This window comes from Rhinatrema bivittatum, chromosome 6, assembly GCF_901001135.1.
Source record: "Rhinatrema bivittatum chromosome 6, aRhiBiv1.1, whole genome shotgun sequence".
NCBI classification, from domain to species: Eukaryota; Metazoa; Chordata; class Amphibia; order Gymnophiona; family Rhinatrematidae; genus Rhinatrema; species Rhinatrema bivittatum.
Genome location: NC_042620.1, coordinates 69,712,817 through 69,734,493, shown reverse-complemented (window position 1 = coordinate 69,734,493; position 21,677 = coordinate 69,712,817).

Genomic DNA, 21,677 nt, shown 5'->3' with positions numbered 1-21,677 from the left:
CCTTTACTTGTAGGCACCTTTGCCGGAGATGATGGTCAATCCTCCCGGTTAGGGAAATCAGGTCCTCTAGAGACGTGGGAGTCTCACGGACGGAGTGTTCATCTTTGAGAGTGCAGGAGAATCCATCTAGGAAGATGCCTTGCAGACAATCTTCTTGCCACCCAAGCTCAGTGGCCAGTGTCCTAAACTCCACTGTATACTCAGAGAAGGTACGGGACCCTTGGCGAAGGTGGAGTAGGTTATGGCTGGCTACAGCCTGGCAGCCTGGGTCTCCGAAGGTTTGCTTGAAGAGAGCAATGAACTCGGATAAATTGGAAAGAATGGGATCAGAGCGTTCCCATAAGGGAGAGGCCCATGCAAGAGCCTTCCCTTCCAGGCGAGATAAAATGAAGGTCACCATGGTGATTTCCTTCAGAAACAAGGAGGGTTGCAGTGCAAATTGCATGAAGCACTGAATAAGGAAGCTACAACAGGAGCGTGGGTCCCCATTGTATTGGGGAGGTGCAGGATGTGCCAACGATGCTTTGGGAAGCATAGAGGCCGAGAGGCCCACAGGATTGGCCAAAGCTGTGTCTCGTAGCTGGGAACGAAGTTCTTCCACCGAAGAAGCCAGCGATTCCAAAGCTTGACGATGTTCTTTGACTGAGGCGGCCAAACCCGGTAAGGCTCTGGAGGTGGGAGATTCCACCGAGTCCATGGCCTTGGCAACCTGTTGTGCTCAGAAGTGGACCCTTCTTCTGGAGCAGTGGAGAACGGATCCCTGGTAGGGACCAGGAAGCACCTGCCCTCAGGGTGGGATGCACTGGAGGAGACAGAGGCTGGGATGAGCTTCACTACTGGAAGCCCGAGGTCCCCCCGGGTGGAGCCTGTAGGGACCCGGGCCGCTTGGACTTAGGTGGGCCTCGCAGGGTCTCCTGGAGAGATGGTAGACTGGCATGCCCACGGGCAGGGAAGGAGCACGGTCAGATTTAGACCTGGAGGTCAGATGGAGCAAGGAAGACCAGAACAGCGTAGGCAATGACAAGGCAAGGGACAGAGCCAGAATCAGAAGACATAGTCAATCAGGCAAAGGTCAAATACCAGGAATCAGTCCGAGTAGTCAATGTAGCAAGGTCATGTTCAAGAGGTCAGGTGAGGTCACAGGCAGGCTGGGGTCAGAAGGCAGGCAGCAATCAGAGTGGTCAAGGAACAAGCTGAGGTCAGAAGGCAGACAGCAGGAAGAGTGGTCAAATATCAGGCCGAGGTCAGTACCAGAGAGACAATCCAAAGGTACTACCTGGGGAGATGGACAGACGAACACAGGAACAGAAGGACGCTGGAACAGTAGGATGCAGGAACAGATGAATACAGGAACAAGGCTGCAACGAGACTGGAACAAGGCTGGAACAAGACTGGAACAAAACTGGAACGAGACTAGAACAAGGCTTAGAATGCAGTGACAATCTAGCAGAACAAAACCGATTGCCAAGGCAAAGAAGTGCAGACAGGAACTTCTTTAAGTAGTTCCCTAAATCAGGGTGCGCCGCAGAGCTAGGACCTGCCCCCGGCCCCACAAGAGGTCAGGAGGTCTGCTCGCACATGCGCAGGATGTGGCCAATGCCACGGACAACGCCGGACTCCAGCGTGAGGACTGGTGCGCATTGGAAGGCCTGGCGACTGCTGCCGCGGGACGCCGGGGACTGGAAGAACTTGCGGCTGCAGCTGGGGAGGCTGACCCAGGACCTGCTGAGGAGCCAGAGAGGTGAGCAGGCCCATGCGCGGGAGACGCAGACGGGGCGTGCAACATTTTTTGAGGTGTGTCACAGGGTTTGGTCCTTTGACCTGTACTTTTCAGTATTTTCTTAAGCGATATTTCAGAAGGACTATCAGAAAGGTTTATCTTTTTGTCAATAAAACCAAAATCTGCCGTGGAGTAGATATCCAGTAAAGTATAAAAACCATGAGGGATCTAGAAAAGCTTGAATAAGTTTTAATGCTAAATACATCATCATGCATTTCAGTTGCAAAAACCCAAAGGAACAATATTCTTCAAAACTGGAAACAAAGGTAAGATTTAGGGGTGATCATATCTGATAATCCTAAGGTGGCTAAACAGGTGGCTAAGGTGATGGCAAAAGCCAGAAAAAGTTCAGGTGCATAGAAAGAGGAATGATCAGCAGAAAAAAGAAAGTGATGTTGCCCTTGTGTAAGTCCCTAATAAGACCTCATTTGGAATAGTGTGTACAATTCTAGAGACCGCACCTTCAAAAGGATATAAATTGGATGGAGTCAGTCCAGAGGGTGGCTACTAAAATGGTCAATAATCTTCATTCTAAAGCATATTTGGACGACTTAAAGATTTAAACATGTTTACCCTAGAAGAGACTAAATAGGGAATATATGGTAGAGAATAATTTAAATATCTCAAAAAAGTCAATGCACAGGAGATGGACCTCTTTCAACAGTAAGGAGACACTGGAATGAAGGGCCATGGAATGAGGGTGAAAGGGGATGAACTTAGACATACTGTAATGTCAAAGATCCCACCTCTAATGAAACTTTCAGGGCCATAATACACAGACTGACTCCCAGCACCCTCTTTTCCTCTGCAGGGTGACACACTATACCTTACAAAAATCAGGCTTTTGGTGAGAATCTACCATGATGTAATAAATCAATTTCCTCAACAACAAAGAAGCAAACCACCTCTCCAATTAATCTTAAAATAATCAAACCAAAGAGAGGGGAAAAGGAAACAAATCCAATATAATAAATATGAAAACAAAAAATTATTACAGCAAAAACAACTTTTGTGCCAACAGATGACAATATCATAAATGATTGCTTCAAGGTCTCACTCTGCAGCCTCTCACCGCTCAATGGGCCACAAGCTGTAATCGGTCAGTGAAGCAGTATATTACTTGTAATCATTTATTGTCATCATGCTGCAGGATCATCACTCAATTTTATTTAAACAAAAAAATGTTGAACTTTTAATTTTTAATAAAGAAACTATTATTGTGAACCACTAAGGAAATCTTAAATTATATTGAAAAAATACTATGTTTCCCACATTATAAACTACCCAAAAACCACTATAAAAACCTAATGTCCAAAATGTTGAAGGAACAAATACTTAGCCGCTCGATCTGATATGGCCCAAAAGGGCTCATAGAATGTGAAACAAAATCATCCCATTTAAAGTTGTCCCGACATGTTTCGATTGATACACAATCTTCTTCAGGGGATTTTGATAAACTTTAGTCACAAGCAAATGTTTTTGTTTTTGTTTTTAGCAAATCCTTAGTATCACTGCTTTCCTCTGACCATTGGGCTTGGCAGACAGCAGCCAGATAACTGGGAATAGGCCTGTTAGGAAATTGATTTATCTTAGAATAATCAAACCAAAGAGAGGGGAAAAGGATACAAATCCAATATAATAAATATGAAAACAAAAAATTATTACAGCAAAAACAACTTTTGTGCCAACAGATGACAATGGGCCTCATTTTCTAAAGTATCGCAGGCCTGCGATACTTTAGAAAATCGCGCTAATGGGGGGGCGGGGGCCGAAGCGGGGGCACGATGCCGGCAGCGATTGCTGCCGGCATCGCACCCAATAACTACACCATAGAAGGTGTAGTTATTGGGCGCGAAATAGAGAGCGAAAAGGGCCTTACCTTTTCGCTTGGCGCGCTGTCCTCGCGAAGTCGACCCCGGTGACGCCCCCGACTCCTCCTCTTCCGGGGCTGACTCCGCCCCGATTTCAGTAGCGCAGACCTGCGCTACTTTCGCTAGCTATCGCAGGCTTGCGCTAACAGCGCAAGCCTGCAATAGCTTTGGAAAATGAGGCCCAATATCATAAATGATTGCTTCAAGGTCTCACTCTGCAGCCTCTCGCCGCTCAATGGGCCACAAGCTGTAATCGGTCAGTGAAGCAGTATATTACTTGTAATCATTTATTGTCATCATGCTGCAGGATCATCACTCAATGGCCACGGCGCCATTTTTTGAATGTGTTGAAAGAGACAGCTGCTTTGTCCGGGGTTGTAGAACATTTGCTTGTGACTCAAATTTATCAAAATCCCCTGAAGAAGATTGTGTATCAATCGAAACATGTCGGGACAACTTTAAATGGGATGATTTTGTTTCACATTCTATGAGACCTTTTGGGCCATATCAGATCGAGTGGCTAAGTATTTGTTCCTTCAACATTTTGGACATTAGGTTTTTATAGTGGTTTTTGGGTAGTTTATAATGTGGGAAACATAGTATTTTTTCAATATAATTTAAGATTTCCTTAGTGGTTCACAATAATAGTTTCTTTATTAAAAATTAAAAGTTCAACATTTTTTTGTTTAAATAAAATTGAGTGATGATCCTGCAGCATGATGACAATAAATGATAGGGATGTGCAGAGCAAAATTTTATGTTCATATTTTTTATGTCCGAAAGGGGGTCCCACTTGCGGCCAATATGGACATAAAAAAAATCCAATGAGTTGGGTATATGTACATATGTGCAAAAAAAAAAATTAAACCCCCTCACCCTCCTTAATCCCCCCCCCAGACTTACCACAACTCCCTGGTGATCGAGCGAGGAGTGAGGACGTCATTTCTGCAATCCTTGGCGAGAAGCATGTGACGTCGGTGGCACGTCGAGTGACGCGGCGTCACGTGATTCCCGGCTCGTTCGCGCCGGACGGCTCGTTCGGCCCAAAAAGAACTTTTGGCCAGCTTGAGGGGGTCAGGAGGCCCCCCCAAGCTGGCCAAAAGTTCTTTTTGGGCCGAACGAGCCGTCCGGCGCGAACGAGCCGGGAATCACGTGGCGCCGCGTCACTCAGACGCGACGTCACGTGATTCCCGGCAAGTTCGCGCCGGACGGCTCGTTCGGCCCAAAAAGAACTTTTGGCCAGCTTGGGGGGGCCTCCTGACCCCCTCAAGCTGGCCAAAAGTTCTTTTTGGGCCGAACGAGCCGTCCGGCGCGAACTTGCCGGGAATCACGTGACGTCGGTGTCACGTGATTCCCGGCTTGTTCACGCCGAACGAGCCGTCCGGCGCGAACTTGCCGGGAATCACGTGACGTCGCGTCTGAGTGACGCGGCGCCACGTGATTCCCGGCTCGTTCGCGCCGGACGGCTCGTTCGGCCCAAAAAGAACTTTTGGCCAGCTTGGGGGGGTCAGGAGGCCCCCCCAAGCTGGCCAAAAGTTCTTTTTGGGCCGAACGAGCCGTCCGGCGCGAACGAGCCGGGAATCACGTGACGCCGGCGTCACTCGACGTGCCGCCGACGTCACATGCTTCTCGCCAAGGATTGCAGAAATGGCGTCCTCACTCCTCGCTCCATCACCAGGGAGTTGTGGTAAGTCGGGGGGGGGGATTAAGGAGGGTGAGGGGGTTTATATTTTTATTTTGGCTCAACAATCGCGATTTCCCACATATCGAACATATCTATGTTCGATATGTGGGAAATCCGATCGTTTATGTCGAATCAATTTTTTAAGTAAAAAAAAAATATGAGTTGCGTTTTACTAATGCGGTCAATCCGAATGCACACCCCTAATAAATGATTACAAGTAATATACTGCTTCACTGACCGATTACAGCTTGTGGCCCATTGAGCGGCGAGAGGCTGCAGAGTGAGACCTTGAAGCAATCATTTATGATATTGTCATCTGTTGGCACAAAAGTTGTTTTTGCTGTAATAATTTTTTGTTTTCATATTTATTATATTGGATTTGTATCATTTTCCCCTCTCTTTGGTTTGATTATTTTAAGATAAATCAATTTCCTAACAGGCCTATTCCCAGTTATCTGGCTGCTGTCTGCCAAGCCCAATGGTCAGAGGAAAGCAGTGATACTAAGGATATGCAAAAAAAAAAAAAAAAAAGACAAAACAATGCTATGTCCTGCAACAAACAAAATGCCTGGAATCAACTGTTTTAGTCTTCTTTATACTGACAAAATTAGCAGTTCAATTTTCTCAGCATCAGTAAAAACACAAGAATCGATCAGTAATGCAGTTTTTCTCAAAACAATCAAAAATAATAGTTTAGTTACATTTTGAACTTACCACCAAACCACATGGAAAAAGGGTAACAAGTTCCCCAGTGGCAACACTCAAAAACTGAGGAAACTTAAGACATAATTCTCTGCCCATGAATTGTGCATCGTGCTGCAAGATCAGCCCAGCTTACAGCCTCTGGGCTAAAGAAAAAAGGAAAACACAACCACTGCACAAATTCTAGTAGTTTCTTTTCCCATTCTCTGTTAAGTAAAAGCAAGAAAAAAAAATATGTAAGATATTATTAACATTTTATTGGACTAAATACATTTCTTGACTAGCTTTCGAAAGCTAATACTCTCTTCTTCATGTTAGAATTCAAGTGAGCAAAAGATGACATTACCAAGAAATAAAAAGTAATGTGACTAATATAAATGAATCATAAAAGGCATTACAGTGATAGGGTGAAAGACAAGGGATGGGGGTGAACAGAACGTGACAAGCAGTATCAGTTTATGGCTCATAATATGATAGGAAACCTAGATCTCTGTGACTCCTTTTTGTCACTTCCAAAGTATAAGATCATTTTGACTTCAAAAGTCTTTGTGTTCTTGGATTGTTTTAAATTTTCCTTTGATTATCCTGATCATAAGGACATTGATGCAGTAGCCTGGTTTTGAAATGGGCTCCCCCACAGAGCTGTCACCCTGGTCTTCCCCGTGGTATTTGATCTTGCGTCTGTGTAAATTGACTCTTGCCTTTAATATCTGGCCTCTCACATCCAAAGCAAAGTACGTCAAGCAGCATTGTCTGAATTATCAAAAAGGCTCTTCACCCAGTAGAAATATTGCTAGCAGTAATTTATGGATTTGACAGTAGCTTGGTTTTGACTGCTTGCAAATATTGCTACTATTATCATAAGGCTTGGGGGTAAACCTCCATGAAGCAGCAGATACTATCATCAGAAGCTTGCAGTGCAGACTGGATGTGCCATCTGGTCCTTTTCTGCCGTCACTACTATGTTACTATGTTCTTCAAATGTTCTGCACTGCATAATATATACTATATTAGAGGAGGAGCATGGCGGACAGAACCCCTTCCACAAACATGCTAGGTATTTCAAAAGAAAAAAATCCCTGTGGTGCCTACCTGCCATATCCCATACGTACCACCTTAGGGGTCTTGCTGTCTTATGCTTACCTGCCATGCTCCCTTCTATCACCTTAGGGCTGCTACCACTCTTCCTATCTCCAGCCCCTGATATGCCATCTTGGGGGTTATGCTGTTAATATGTTCACCTGCCAACTACAGCATGGGAGTTTTGGTGTGACTGTGTTGTTTGCTGTTTGGATCTTAGTCTAGTTGTCGTACCCTGTTTGTTTGGGGTGTTTTGTCCCCAGAAAAAAAAATATGAAAACAGATAGATAAAAATACAAGTTTTATTTCCAACTCACTTCTTTTATGGTTCTTGGTTTTTTGGGGGTTTTTTTTTTACCCTTTTACAATTCCATCCTAGTTCTCTCACCCTGTTTGTTTGGCTGCTGGTTATACTGGGATGTGTTGTCCCTAGATAAAAAAAAAAAAAAAAGTGAAAAAAAGATGCTGCCAGTGCTTTTCATTCCAAACAGTGCTGAAAGCGATGGAAGCAGATAAGGGGTTACCCCGCTCTCTGCCTGGATTTCTTTGCTCCGGGTGGGGTGAGGGCTATTACATTGGTGGTAGCAGGTAGGTAGTGGGGAGAGGAAGGAGGGCGGCAGGGTGGGCTTATAAGGAGGGGGGTGGGAGCACAGAAATGTTTTATTCTTTGGGGGGGGGGGGGGGGGAATTGGCACTGCTCGGCCCTAGACAAGCTAGGGAGGGGGTAGGAATTGGATCGCTGGCCGTAAATGTCTTTTTTTTTTTTTTTAATTTTGACAGATGCTACTTACCCGGATATCTTTGAAGATATCCGGGTAAGTAGCAAGGTATCTGGCTACACAAGGCAGGATAACTTATAGCCTAAGCAGCTAAATTTAGGTGGTATATTCAGTGGGATGTTTATCCCACAGAATATAGAGGGACAAGTTATCTTTAGCTGGATAAATTGTCCATTACCCAAGTCTACTGAATTTTGGCTTCTAGGTTACTATGTCCCAGGGAGTTGATCTATTGTAATGGATGTAAAGGACTTATCTATTTCTGGGAGGCTAGTTGAGCAAACCAGGGAATTTTATGGATGGGATTTGGATAGCTGTAATTTGTAAAGGGGGTATCTTTTGTTCAATTGTTAGCCACTTTTTTCTTTATGATTCTTTTTTTTTTAGTGTGTTGTTTACTGCATGCTTTCAGTATACTTTGTTTGTAGTTTGCTTTGGATTGATTAATTGCAGGGAAAGATGGGATAGAAATCTCTAATTCAATTCAATTAAATTAATGATCTTTAAGATATTTGCAAAATGGATGCCAGGGAGAACTCTTATTGTTGCAGATACACTATCCTGACACCTACTGTCAGGAGGGCTGCTGAAGATAATGAGGAAGCACATGTCAAGGCAGTTAAAGCTACCATACATGCTACAGGCAGCAAACCGGACCAGTTATGGAAAGCCATGAGAAAGGACAACTGAATCTGGATGGTACCAGTAACAGTGATTAAAGATCATTCAACACCAAGATCCTACTTGGAACAAAGTACTATAGTGCAGCAGAAGAGATGCCACATCCAGCTGCTTCCCAACATCTTCTGATCTAATGGATCGTGCACCAGAGCTTGCGAGTTCTGCAAGGACCCAAACCCTCCTAGATGAATTCAGCTCATGGCCATGAAATAGCGGTGAATGGCAATTGTGCTCAGTCAGCACCAGTCACGTTGCATAGTAAAATTTGTACCGAGACTTGATCCATAGAAACTATGCGTATCCACAGAAACATGTAAGAGTCATGTTAACCATTGCTGCAAGAATTATTGTTTATCAAGTGTTATGGAGTTCTCAAAAAGGGAAAATTGTCATGATAGAGTTAATTTGTATGTGGATATCGTGGGGAATGAAATTGGAAGTAGAAACGAAGATTACCAAGGAGAAGCTTTTAGTGTCAAAATTGTTGTCATGTAGGGATATTAAAAGTTCCTGCCTTACTAAACCACCTCCAGTCTTTTCTATCAGCGAATGGTCAGGGGGCATAATGGTCTCTTGAAAGGTGTACTCTTCAGATGTCCTGAGCCAGAAAGTCACTTGAAAAGAGTCAAACAGCTGAACTCACTTAAGGAAGTTGCAGTTTTATGTCTTGGTTTTTGCTTATTTTACTTGATTGTGGTTATTATTGTTGACCACCATTTTGAATGGCCAAACAATTAGGAATAAGTACTTACACATGTATAACCAAAAAAAGAGCACTAATGTCTGATATAACTAAATATCAAATAACGCATTTATTCATAATTCATATATTCTTATCAATTTATATGTTCATAAACATTTATACAGATGAATAAACACAAACATATACATACAATTCACATAAAGAGTTAGAAATATAAGTTGAAGGAACAGGATAAGCAATCCCTTTCCTTTGGCACAACACAAGTGAAATTTCAGGCACAGAAAATGGTGCAATATATCCCTCTGATGCAGTATTTTATCCCTGACGAAGGCCTTTGTTTCACCAATAATGGCTTCCTCAGGGAAAAAGACCTTTAGCAATCAAGGCCGCTGACAATTGTCCTTAAAATTGGAGTTCTTTCCTTATTTTTGTCAAATTTCACAGTACAGACTCAGCAGTTCATACTTGGTTCATCTTGAGGAGGGTCTTTGGGTTTGAAACCTCACTTGTGTTGTGCCAAAGCAAAGAAATTTCTTATTCCGTTCCTCTGACTTACATGTCTGATACTTAATTTACTGAACTTTCAAGACCTTTTTTAAGTTGATACAACATTGGACTATTATTCATCCAGATTGCATTAGGGCTGTTTAATATATTAATATGATGATATTTTGATATTGATATTGTGGGAGACTGCTTTCTTGCACATTGCGATTTTCACATATTGTTTGGTACAGTGACTCTTTATGTGAATGTATGTACATTCATCTGTTTAAATGTTTATGAACATATTTATAAATTGACAAATATATGAATTATGAATAAATGTGTTATTTGATACTTATATCAGGCATTAGTGCTCTTTTTCTTGGTTATTCAAAGATATAGATATAATAAAGTACTGGCTTGCGTTGGTCAGTTACTCGTGTCACTCACAGTTTCATGTCTGTCTGTGGCCACAGTGGAAAGTGTAAAGTGAAAAGATAATATGCTCTGTCTGCAAAACATTGTCGCTAACACACGCAAGCACAAACACAGGCTATACACGCACACACACATACACACAAGCTTACACAGGCACAGTTACTCACACACAGGCACAGGCATGCACACGCAGACAGACATACATTTATATAGACACATACACATACAGGCTCCCCCAAACAAACACACATACACACACACACACACACACACACACACACACACAAAGAGGCATATACACCATTACACACAGAGGCAAACAACCTCCATGCTTACACAGACACAGGCACCCAAATCCACAGGCACAAGCACACACAAATTGGTGCACGCACACATGCTCTTCTTGACCAGACAACCCAAACAATGCTTGATAATGTTCGCTAATATGCTGTGTCTACAAATCCCTGTGTCTCACGCTCTCACACACAGGGATAGGCAAGCATAGACACACACACACACATACATAGGTTCACACAAGCATGCACAAGTTCACTCAAGTGTGCATACAATTTTGTACAAGTTTGCACATAAACTTATGCAAGCACACACACATTTTTTATTCTTTTGTGTATATGCTTGCCTGTCCTTGAATGTGAGAACATTAAAGACAAGACAGAGCATATTAGTGAACATTACCCAGTGTTGCACTGCTTATCTGATCAATAATAGCCTGTATGTGTCTGCACCTGTGCCTGAGGTTGTTGGTGCCTCTACCTGTGTGAGTGTGTGTAGGGGGGGGGGGGGGGAGGAGTATGGGTGCATGTGCCTCTGTATGTATGTAATTGGAGGAGTCTGTGTGTGTGCCTGTCTGAGTCTGTGTCTGCCTATGTGTGATTCTGTCTGCATATGTGTGCCTGTGCCTGTGTCTAAGTGCCTGGGCCTGTATGTGTGTGTACATGCATGAGTGCTTTTGTGTGTGCCTGTATGCTTGTGTCCATGTGCATGTGTATGTGCCTATATGTGTTTGAAATTGTGCTTTGCAGACAGAGTGTATTGTCTCTGCACATTGCACCTTCCGCTGGTCTGGGCACACCTGGAGGGGACAGACAATCTCAATAGTGTGACCGACATGACCGACCAATACATTTGTTTAATATCTATCTATCTATTTATAATATATATATATATATATATAGAGAGAGAGAGAGAGAGAGGGAGATGGATAGATAGAAAGATAAATATATATCTATATCTACAGTACTACTAATATATCTACAGTAATAATAATAATGATAAGTAAAAAGCCAAACTACTAGAGAAAAGGCAAAGAAGGAGAGGAGTCCCAAGATGTCTGAGGAAAAGGTCCTGGATGTGGCTAGGTGTCTGAGGGTGACTAACATCAGTGGGATCTCCATTTAATTAGAAGTCAGGGGCAATCAGCTCCTGATAGCTGGTGTAGAACAGATTAAAGTACAGGGGCAGAGTTCTGCAGTGTGGATAGTCAAAATGGCTTAGAATTGGGCCATTAACTGCCTCTGTAAAACATCCTGCTGTGTTAAGCCACAAACAGAATTTAGAGCTGGGAGCTAGAAACTGTGACTGAAATACAGCTTAAATTAATGAAGTATGTAAATGTTGCCTAAGCATCCTCTTTCATATCTGGGAAGAGGTAGATGCTGAGTCCCTGCCAAAAAGATTTGACTCTTGAAGACCACTTTGTTAAAATATCAAAAAAATTGTAAAGTGCCAATGGTCAGTCAAGTTACATATCTAATAATTTTACAGGAAGCCCCACTCAAGGGTTTAGCCTGTAAAATGATGGATTACCCTCTGTGAATAAACTTCTGAGAGGGCACTGTCCCAGAGAACCAACAAATGTGCAAGCACAAAATAACTCTGCCTATGTTGTTGCAGGAACCAAGACTACATTAAAAAGCTGTGCATAAAACATTAAACACATATACAAGTGCAAACATCCATAATCAGTATGAACAGTTTTACGGTTGCCTTCCGCTCTGAAAATAAACCATGGATATTGTAAATCTTTGTATTTATTGTTACCAAGGTTTAATATACATTAGATTATCAGTGAGCTCACTGTATCTTTCGAGGGTATACCACTATACTAATCACTGGCCCCAGTAATACACATGCACAAGCAAATACAATGTTCCCCAGCCTTCCACAGATAGGCGATGGAATGCTTAATGCTCCTTAACACCCGGAAGTTAGCATTCACATGATATGCCCTTGACCTTTTGAGGGTGACAGGCAATATTGAAATGCAACGCTAGTCCAACTGCAATCAGCAAAAGAAGATGCCCTTCTCCCCTTGGGGTACAGTGATGGGATTGGGGATTCAAAGGTTAAAATCGAAACAACGTAAAACCTAGGTTTACTTGTGATCCTCAGGCTTACAGGTGATGCAGATAAATAACTACATTGAAATTAAAGGTGAATGTCACTATAGTGAATTAGCAGCTCTGAAATCTGCCAGAGTCCAGTATCCAAAATCTAACTCCCTGTGTGTATCTGTGAAAAGTACTCATACTCCCAAGGACTACGGGTAGTGCCCTGCTCCCCTCCCATCCATCCCAATTATTCACTTGTCTTTCACATTTAGAGTGCGCCTTTTTGCTGTTTTATTGGTGTTACCCTCCCTTCCCTTCCCTCTTTGGTTGAGAAGCAGGCAGACCTTTGCCAACGTTGGTCTGAATGAGGACAGAGAGGCATCCTTGCCCATCCGATCACGGGGTTATGCCTTGGGAAGTAAGAGCATTCCCAAAGTCTCCCTTGCCAGGATGATGGCTCCCTCTCTCCCCCAGCCCCCCTTTTTTTTGTCTTTTTTCTGCCTCACTGCCAACTACCACCCAGCATTCTGCAGGAATAAGGAAAGCTCTCTGGCAGCCGAGCCTGAGCGAGGAGGGAGCCACTTGGTGAGGAAAAGAACTTTGAAACTCCCGCCCCGTTTGACGTCATTTGAGGGGACAGCGCCTACAAAACCGGTGCGCTGAGACGCCCAGGCTGCAGCCGAGCCTGAGCGAGGAGGGAGCCACTTGGTGAGGAAAAGAACTTTGAAACTCCCGCCCCGTTTGACGTCATTTGAGGGGACAGCGCCTACAAAACCGGCGCGCTGAGATGCCCAGGCTGCAGCCGAGCCTGAGCGAGGAGGGAGCCACTTGGTGAGGAAAAGAACTTTGAAACTCCCGCCCCGTTTGACGTCATTTGAGGGGACAGCGCCTACAAAACCGGCGCACTGAGACGCCCAGGCTGCAGCCGAGCCTGAGCGAGGAGGGAGCCACTTGGTGAGGAAAAGAACTTTGAAACTCCCGCCCCGTTTGACGTCATTTGAGGGGACAGCGCCTACAAAACCGGCGCGCTGAGACGCCCAGGCTGCAGCCGAGCCTGAGCGAGGAGGGAGCCACTTGGTGAGGAAAAGAACTTTGAAACTCCCGCCCCGTTTGACGTCATTTGAGGGGACAGCGCCTACAAAACCGGCGCGCTGAGACGCCCAGGCTGCAGCCGAGCCTGAGCGAGGAGGGAGCCACTTGGTGAGGAAAAGAACTTTGAAACTCCCGCCCCGTTTGACGTCATTTGAGGGGACAGCGCCTACAAAACCGGCGCGCTGAGACGCCCAGGCTGCAGCCGAGCCTGAGCGAGGAGGGAGCCACTTGGTGAGGAAAAGAACTTTGAAACTCCCGCCCCGTTTGACGTCATTTGAGGGGACAGCGCCTACAAAATCGACGCTCCACGGCGCACCGCAGCCGCCGGCGCACCGCCAAAGCCGCGCGCGCCTAAGGGGCGCGCGCGGCTTTGTCCGGCTTCGTCCGGCGCGGGACGGAAGGGCGACCAACCTCTGCCGGGCTCATCTGCCACTGAGGCTCTGATATCACAGTTGTTTAGCACATAGCGTTTCCTGAAGTAAGTGACTTTTTGATTATTATGCCTCCTAAGCGCAAGGGGAGGGTAAGGGTTTACTCCCCGGCACCCCTCCCCTCGCCTATACAACAGGAAATAGTACGCTATATGTCTAATGTAGCTCTGAAAACTCCAGTTGCCAAAGACTCTGCAGACTCAGTATTTGGGGGAGAAAATACTGGGACACTAGACGAGGCATCACTGAGTCCTAATCTGAGACTTCCACCGAAACAGAGGGAAAGTGATGTATCCACCGGCAGTATAAAAGAACTAATAACAGCACCCAATGAAACCGGGGTTAACCTGGTTGAAGGGGGTGAGAACCCCTCAGCTACGGGAGGCATGGATTTAGAGGTTATGCCAGCCCGTGTAACAACAGTGTCATCGTTGAATGAGACTGGGGGGGATAGCCTTGCTACCGGGAGTGAAGCAATTGAGATCATAGCACGCCCTCAGGTGGTTACATTGGATCTGTTGTGGGATCTGATGACCAAAATGAATGCTAATATGAAAGGGTTGGAGAAAAAGATTGATAACATGGCTGGGAATAATCTTCAGGATGTAACAGCAATTAAGGAGGAAGTAAAGAAGTCTGTTGAAAGAATTCAAAAACTAGAAGATTTGGAGAAAAAGAATCAGGAGTTCCATGTTGTAGTTGTGAAGGATAGAGAATATATGTATAGACGTTTGGAAACCTATGAAAACAACTCTAAACGATTAAATTTAAGACTATTACATTTTCCTAGGGTGGTTGGGCAAACGCCCATGGAAACTTTACAACAGTTTCTCCAGGAAGTTCTATTATTCCCAACAGGAGAAAAACCTGTAATAAATGCCTGTTATTTCTTGCCAAAAAAGAACCCTGTAGTAAACACTTTAGAGTTGCCGTTCCAAGGTAACCTATCAAATTTTTTGGAGAATTCAGAGAGAATAATAGATAGGGGGGTATTGTTAGTTACTTTTCAAAGTTTCCTAGACCTAAATAAGGTAATGAAAAAATATTTTGCTGCCTACCCTATCACCTTTTGTGAAAATACGGTGAAAATTTTCCGGATTTATCATATCCTACGCAACAAAAGAGAAAAGAGTTTTTGCAATTCCGGCAGGAAGTAATTAATTTGGGATATTCTTACACCCTGAAATTCCCATGCAAATGTATGCTTAAAAAAGAACAGGATGTATTTATATTTTTCTTGCCCGAGCAATTAAAGAACTTTATCGAGCAAAGGAGGATTGTCACATCATCCCCACTCTCTAATGAATAGAAGAAATATAGTCAGGGCTTAACTGTGAATGAAATTAATTGAAGAGATAATCTTAATTTGTTTAAGTAAACTCCCACATTCTTGAAGCCTCAGTTAGTTTTTGTTGATGGGTAAATATTTCAAATATTGATGAAAACAGTAAGGGAGTATTATGGAAGTTTAATGGTGTGATTTATTTTGTGAATGTTGTGGTTTCTGTATTAATTTGTAAAAATCAATAAAGATATAAATTATAAAGGAAAGCTCTCTGGTCATTTTTGGATAGGTTTATTTCTTAGTTTTTTTTAGTTCTTTGAGGCAGGAACTAGGTGCACGGTCTTAGTTAAGTCATTTTAAATTGATTTAGAGATCCGTAAGGGTCTAAGTTTATTATTTTGGTTTGGTATCTTTGTTCAAGATACTGAAAATGCATCATAATATCAAAAGGGTTGGGGACCACCTTTGGCATCCCCCACCTCTCTATCAGCTTAAATAAGCTGATCTTCCTCCAGGAGCCTTTATTTCAGCTCTACTCTACTCTCCAGAACTGCTGCAAACCCGCAACAGCTTTCAACACACGCGCAGCAGCACAGTGAAGATCCTGCAATTCCTTTTGCTGCTTATCCTAAGCTATCTGCCTATTTTCAGCTGCCCACTCAGGCAGGATACTCATTAGAAAAATCCCTGCAGAGGAACAGACCTATTCAGGCCACGTCAGAGTCTACTGTTTTCTCTGTCTCTCCCTTTCTAACTGTCCTCTTATCTAAAGGCCAGGTTCAATTGAAAAATCCTGCTCCTCTACTCCAGATTCATGTGTTATGAAGCATAGTGCAGCCACATAGTACAGTAGCATAGCTGAAGCAGTCATATTGTGATTGTCTACAAGAGTCTCAGTATCATTAATCATTGACAGACATGTTGTGGTTGGAGTCTCAGCAATCATTAATGTCCTGGCTATTCCTCCGTGACAGACACAAAGAGCAAGGTAAGAGAGCACTACATACAAAATAGATTTCTTTAGAGTCTTGCAAAACTCTTCAGGTGAATGAAGTATAATGCTTGTCAAAAGAAAGTGTAACAAGTTCTCAGGATAATTACGATGAACTATGAACTGCCTTCTAGATAGAAAGATAAATTTATGTTATATAGTACCAAGCTGGCATGCTGAAATGTGTTTGAACTGAAGATTACATATTTGAAACCTGGCATTACGGAGGAAATAATTGCACCAGATTCTCTGTTCTGACCAAAAAGCGGATTGATGTAACTGAAAGGGGACAAACTGTTCCTCTCTTCAACATTTTTAATCACCATCGTTTTCATATATTGTCATGTGGCATATGTCAGATTTTTAAGCGGAGGTTGACTATATTTAGATATCTGAATTACTAAGATTCCTGGAAGTAGTTTAAAGGTGGAGATAATGAATCAAATCTGTTGCTTAGTAGAGCATTTGACAGCCCCTAAAATGTCAACTTTGATTGGATTATAGAAAAGTAGTAAATATTTTACAAGGTCTGATGCTAGAATGATATGTTGGAGATTAGAGATGTTTGGAATTTTGTTTTTTAAGTTCACAAACTAGTATGATGAAGTTTGTGGGTTTGTCAAAGAAGTTAAATGAACCTTTGTTAATTTTTTTACATTTCATGTGGATTTCTTGAATCACAGAATCTATTTCAGAATCCAGGCAGATGGGATGAATTCATGGAAATAGCAACCAGCAATTTAAATGTGAACTCTTCAAATCAGCAAATTCAAGATGAAGCCATATGGAATCTAGTCAAATTTTTATAAAAATCAACACAAATGAACAATTTTCATATGGTTATATCACTTCATAGGTTATAGGTTTCTTTATTTATAATCCACTTATGCAAATACCCTAAGCAGTTTATAGTAAAAGATACACAATAAAACAACAAGGACTAAAAGCAAATGTTATGTCTAAATAAATATTCAGTTACAAGATAATTCAAAAGTGATAAAAACTTAGACTGTAGTTTATAATTTTGGAATAAAAGGGAGAATAAGAAATGCAAAATAATAAAAGCCAGTTATAAAAAAGCAGGGTTGCGATAAACTATCAAATCATCTTTTCAGCAACTCTGGGACATGACCTTCAGCTAATGATAACTTTACCAAATGCACCCAGGAAAGAAGCAATATTCTTTTTAAATGACCAGAATAGATACTTTACAAATGTTTAGTGGGCAAGAAGAACTATTCATAGCTAAAATGATGTTGGAAACCTCTATGTCAGTAGTTGGGGTTCAAAAGAGTCCCATTTCTGCTCAGAAGCATTCAAAATCTTATCAGCATATTTTGAAGGATGAATGAATTTTTATCTAGTTTTAAAGCACCAAAATGTAGAAAGGCATTTCCGTTAATTGTATTAGATTCAGCTATAGATGTCACAGAACAATTAGTGATGGTAATTGTTTCACAGTATTAGTGTTGCAGTCTGATACTGCAGGCGAAGTAGTGGACCCTTGGGCCGGCCTACCTTGAGTGATAGGGTAGGTCGGGAGGCAGAGCCAGAGGCTCGAGGTGTTCACCCGGGAACCAGGAACCCCCCAGGAGGAGCCCGTAGGGTTCTGGCTCCTTGGGACTTGGGCAATAGAGAGAGTCAAGTGACAGGGGTGAGAGCAAGGAAGTCCAAAGGTACTTGGTAGGCAGGAGACTGGATACTGAGGCAGGAGGAGAATAGTAACAGAGTCTCTATGGCCAGCGGGAACAGGAGCAGGCATAGCCTGACACAAAGTCTGTGATGAGCAGGAGCTGGCGCACACTGTAACCTGGAATGGGTTCCGTAGCAAGCAGGAACTGGAGAATGCTGAAGACTGAAGCGGAACCAGAGACGAGCCGAGATCAGTGGCAGGCAGCGGGCTGGGCAAACAGGAACAGGCCAAGATCAGGGCAGGCGGCAGGCAAAGCGTAGTCAGGAACGAACCAGGGTCAGAGGCAGGCAGCAGGCAAGGCGAAGTCAGGAACAAACCAGGGTCAGAGGCAGGCAGCAGGCAAGGCGTAGTCAAGGCAATCCAAGGTCAGCAACAGGATCTCTGTGAAGACGATGCGCAACTCAGAACTACAAGGCAGTAGTGAACCTCGTTGCAAGGCGATGAGACAACGTCCGGGCGCCGCTTAAATCGCCCTGGGTGCGTGACGTCATCATTGCAGGCGGGGCTTGACTTCCGGGTGCTGGACGCACAAAGTGAGTGCACTCGCGCGTGCGCGAGGCTGCGGCAAGACAGGCAGGAAACGGCAGACGCCACTTGGAGCCATCGGCGTCTTGGGATCCCGGGACCGCGGAATGCGGCGTCTCCAGCCGCGAAGGTAGGCACTGGTCAGGAACAAGGGAGAGGAAGCGGTGCAGACCGCAACAGTACCCCCCCCTTTACGGCCCCTCTTGAGAGGCCCAGGTTTCTCTGGATGGTCCCGATGAAATTGCTGTAATAAATTCTTGTCGAGGATATTACGACTGGGCTCCCATGTATTGTCCTCGTCACCGCAGCCCTCCCATGCTAGGAGGTACTCCCATCTACGGTTGTGGAAGCGGATGTCCACAACCTCACGCACTTGATAAGTGGGATCATCGTCGATGGGTGCTGAAGCAGGATCTGGAGGCGTGCGGTGATAGCGAGAAAGGACCACGGGTTGAAGCAGGGACACATGGAAGACATCGTGGATTCGGAGTGTGGACGGCAGTCTCAGCCAATAAGATACCAGGCCCACTCTTTCAGCCACCCAGAAAGGACCGCAGAACCTGGGTGCAAACCTCCGTGAGGGGAGACGGAGGTGGATGTTTCTGGTGCTGAGCCACACCCGATCTCCTGGCTGGTAGGCAGGAGCTGGTCGTCGGTGGTGGTCGGCCACTTGTTTGGCCACGGCGGCAGCATGGCGCAATTTGCGCTGGGTTCTGTGCCACGGTGTCTGTAGTTGCTGTGCGGTGCCTTGGGCAGCCGGTGAAGTGCTGGAGGTGCCGAGAGGGAGTGGTGGTCTCAATGGTTTTCCGTACACAATCTGGAATGGGGACTTGCCAGTGGCTGCATGAGCCTGGTTGTTGTAGGTGAACTCGGCCCAAGGCAGGAGTTCCGACCAATTATCCTGCTTTTCGTTCACGAAGGAGCGGAGATAGGCCTTCAGGGTCCGATTCATCCTCTCAGTCTGCCCGTTGCTCTGCGGGTGAAAGGCCGTGGAGAAGCTGAGCTTTACCTTGAAGCACTTGCAGAGGGCCCTCCAATAGCGTGCTACAAACTGGGGGCCTCGGTCGGAGACTACATCTTGTGGGTGACCATGTAGCCTGAAAATGTGTTGAGCAAAGAGAAGAGCCAGTTCAGGCGCTGATGGCAGCTTAGGTAGCGGGACCAGGTGTACCATCTTGGAAAAGCGGTCTACGGTAACCCAGATGACTGTATGACCGCTGGAGGAAGGCAGGTCCACCACGAAATCCGTGGCCAGGTATGTCCAGGGTTCAGTGGGAACCGGCAGGGGCTGCAGTAGACCACACGGAGATCCAGGACTGGGATTTTGGCGGGCGCAGGTAGGGCAGGAACTCACGTAAGTACCAACATCACGCCGGATGTTGGGCCACCAATAAAAACGGTTAAGGAGTTCCAGTGTTCTTTCACGGCCTGTGTGCCCTCCGACGAGGGAGTCGTGAGCCCAGCATAACGCCGTGAGGCGATCCCTGCGAGGGACTACGGTCCTACCCTGGGAGAGGACCGTCAAAGTGGACAAGCGGACTTTACTTGGGTCCAGGATGAACTGAGGTGGTTCCTGATCCTCCTCGACACACGACGTCCGGGAGAGGGCATCCGCACGGATGTTCTTGGCTGCCGGTCGATATTGTAAGATGAAATCGAACCTACTAAAAAACAAAGCCCAACGAGCTTGGCGGGGGTTTAATCGCTGGGCCTGGGACAGGAACTCCAGGTTCTTATGGTCAGTGTATACAGTGGTAGTATATAACGCCCCTTCTAGTCACTGCCTCCACTCTTCAAAGGCAAGCTTGATTGCCAATAGCTCCTTGTCCCCGATAGAGTAGTTGCTTTTGGCTGGGGAAAACCTCCTAGAGAAATAGGAGCAGGGTAGGAGTTGTCCGGAATTCGAGTGTTGGCTGAGTACAGCTCCTATGGCGATACTGGAGGCTTCAACCTCCACAATGAAGGGTTTGGAGGGATCAGGATGTCGGAGGCAGATGTCCGATAGGAAAGCCTCCTTCAAATCGGAGAAGGCTGTAACTGCGGCGTCAGGCCAGTTCTTGGCATCGGCTCCCTTATGGGTCAGGGCTGTGAATGGAGCAACCCGGTGTGAATATCATGGAATGAAATGTCTATAAAAGTTTGCGAAACCCAGAAATCGCTGGAGGGCTTTGAGCCCCGTGGGTTGAGGCCACTTGGTGATGGCCGCCACTTTATCTGGGTCCATGTGGAAGCCAGTGGACGAAATAATATATCCTAGGAAGGGCAAAGACTCGGCCTCAAAAGTGCACTTCTCCATTTTGGCGTAGAGATGGTTCTCTCGGAGGACTTGAAGAACTTGTTTCACATGATGACGAAGTGAGTTCAAATCTTTAGAGAAAATAAGCACGTCGTCCAGATAGACAATGACATGCGAGTTAAGCATTTCCCGCAGAACCTCATTCATAAGGTGTTGGAAGACGGCTGGGGCATTGCAGAGTCTGAAGGGCATTACTAGATACTCGTAATGCCCATCCCTGGTATTGAAGGCCGTCTTCCATTCGTCCCCGGGACGGATACGAACAAGGTTGTAGGCCCCCCTGAGGTCCAATTTGGTGAAAACACGGGCACCCTGTAGACGGCCCAGAAGTTCTGGGATCAACGGGAGTGGGTATCGATCCCGTTTGGTGATGGCGTTCAAGCCCCGATAGTCAATGCATGGCCTGAGAGAACCGTCCTTCTTGGCCACGAAGAAGAAGCCGGCACCAGCAGGCGAGCGAGAGGGCCGAATGAACCCCTTGGCTAGGTTCTCCGTCACTTATTGCGACATGGCATTTGTCTCCGGTAAGGATAGAGGGTATGCGCGCCCTCGAGGAGGAGTGGTACCTGGCAACAAATCAATGGGACAGTCAAACGGCCGGTGTTGCGGAAGGAGCTCTGCCATCTCTTTTGAAAACACATCCTCAAAGTCCTGGTATGGCTCGGGTAACAGATGGGAGGAGCAGATGTGCAAGGGTTTGGGTGGATGCGGAAACTGTAAGCAATGTTCAAAGCAGGCTGGACCCCAATGAACCAGTTGAAAGTCGTCCCATTGTATTATGGGCGAATGCTGCCGGAGCCAGTGTAGTC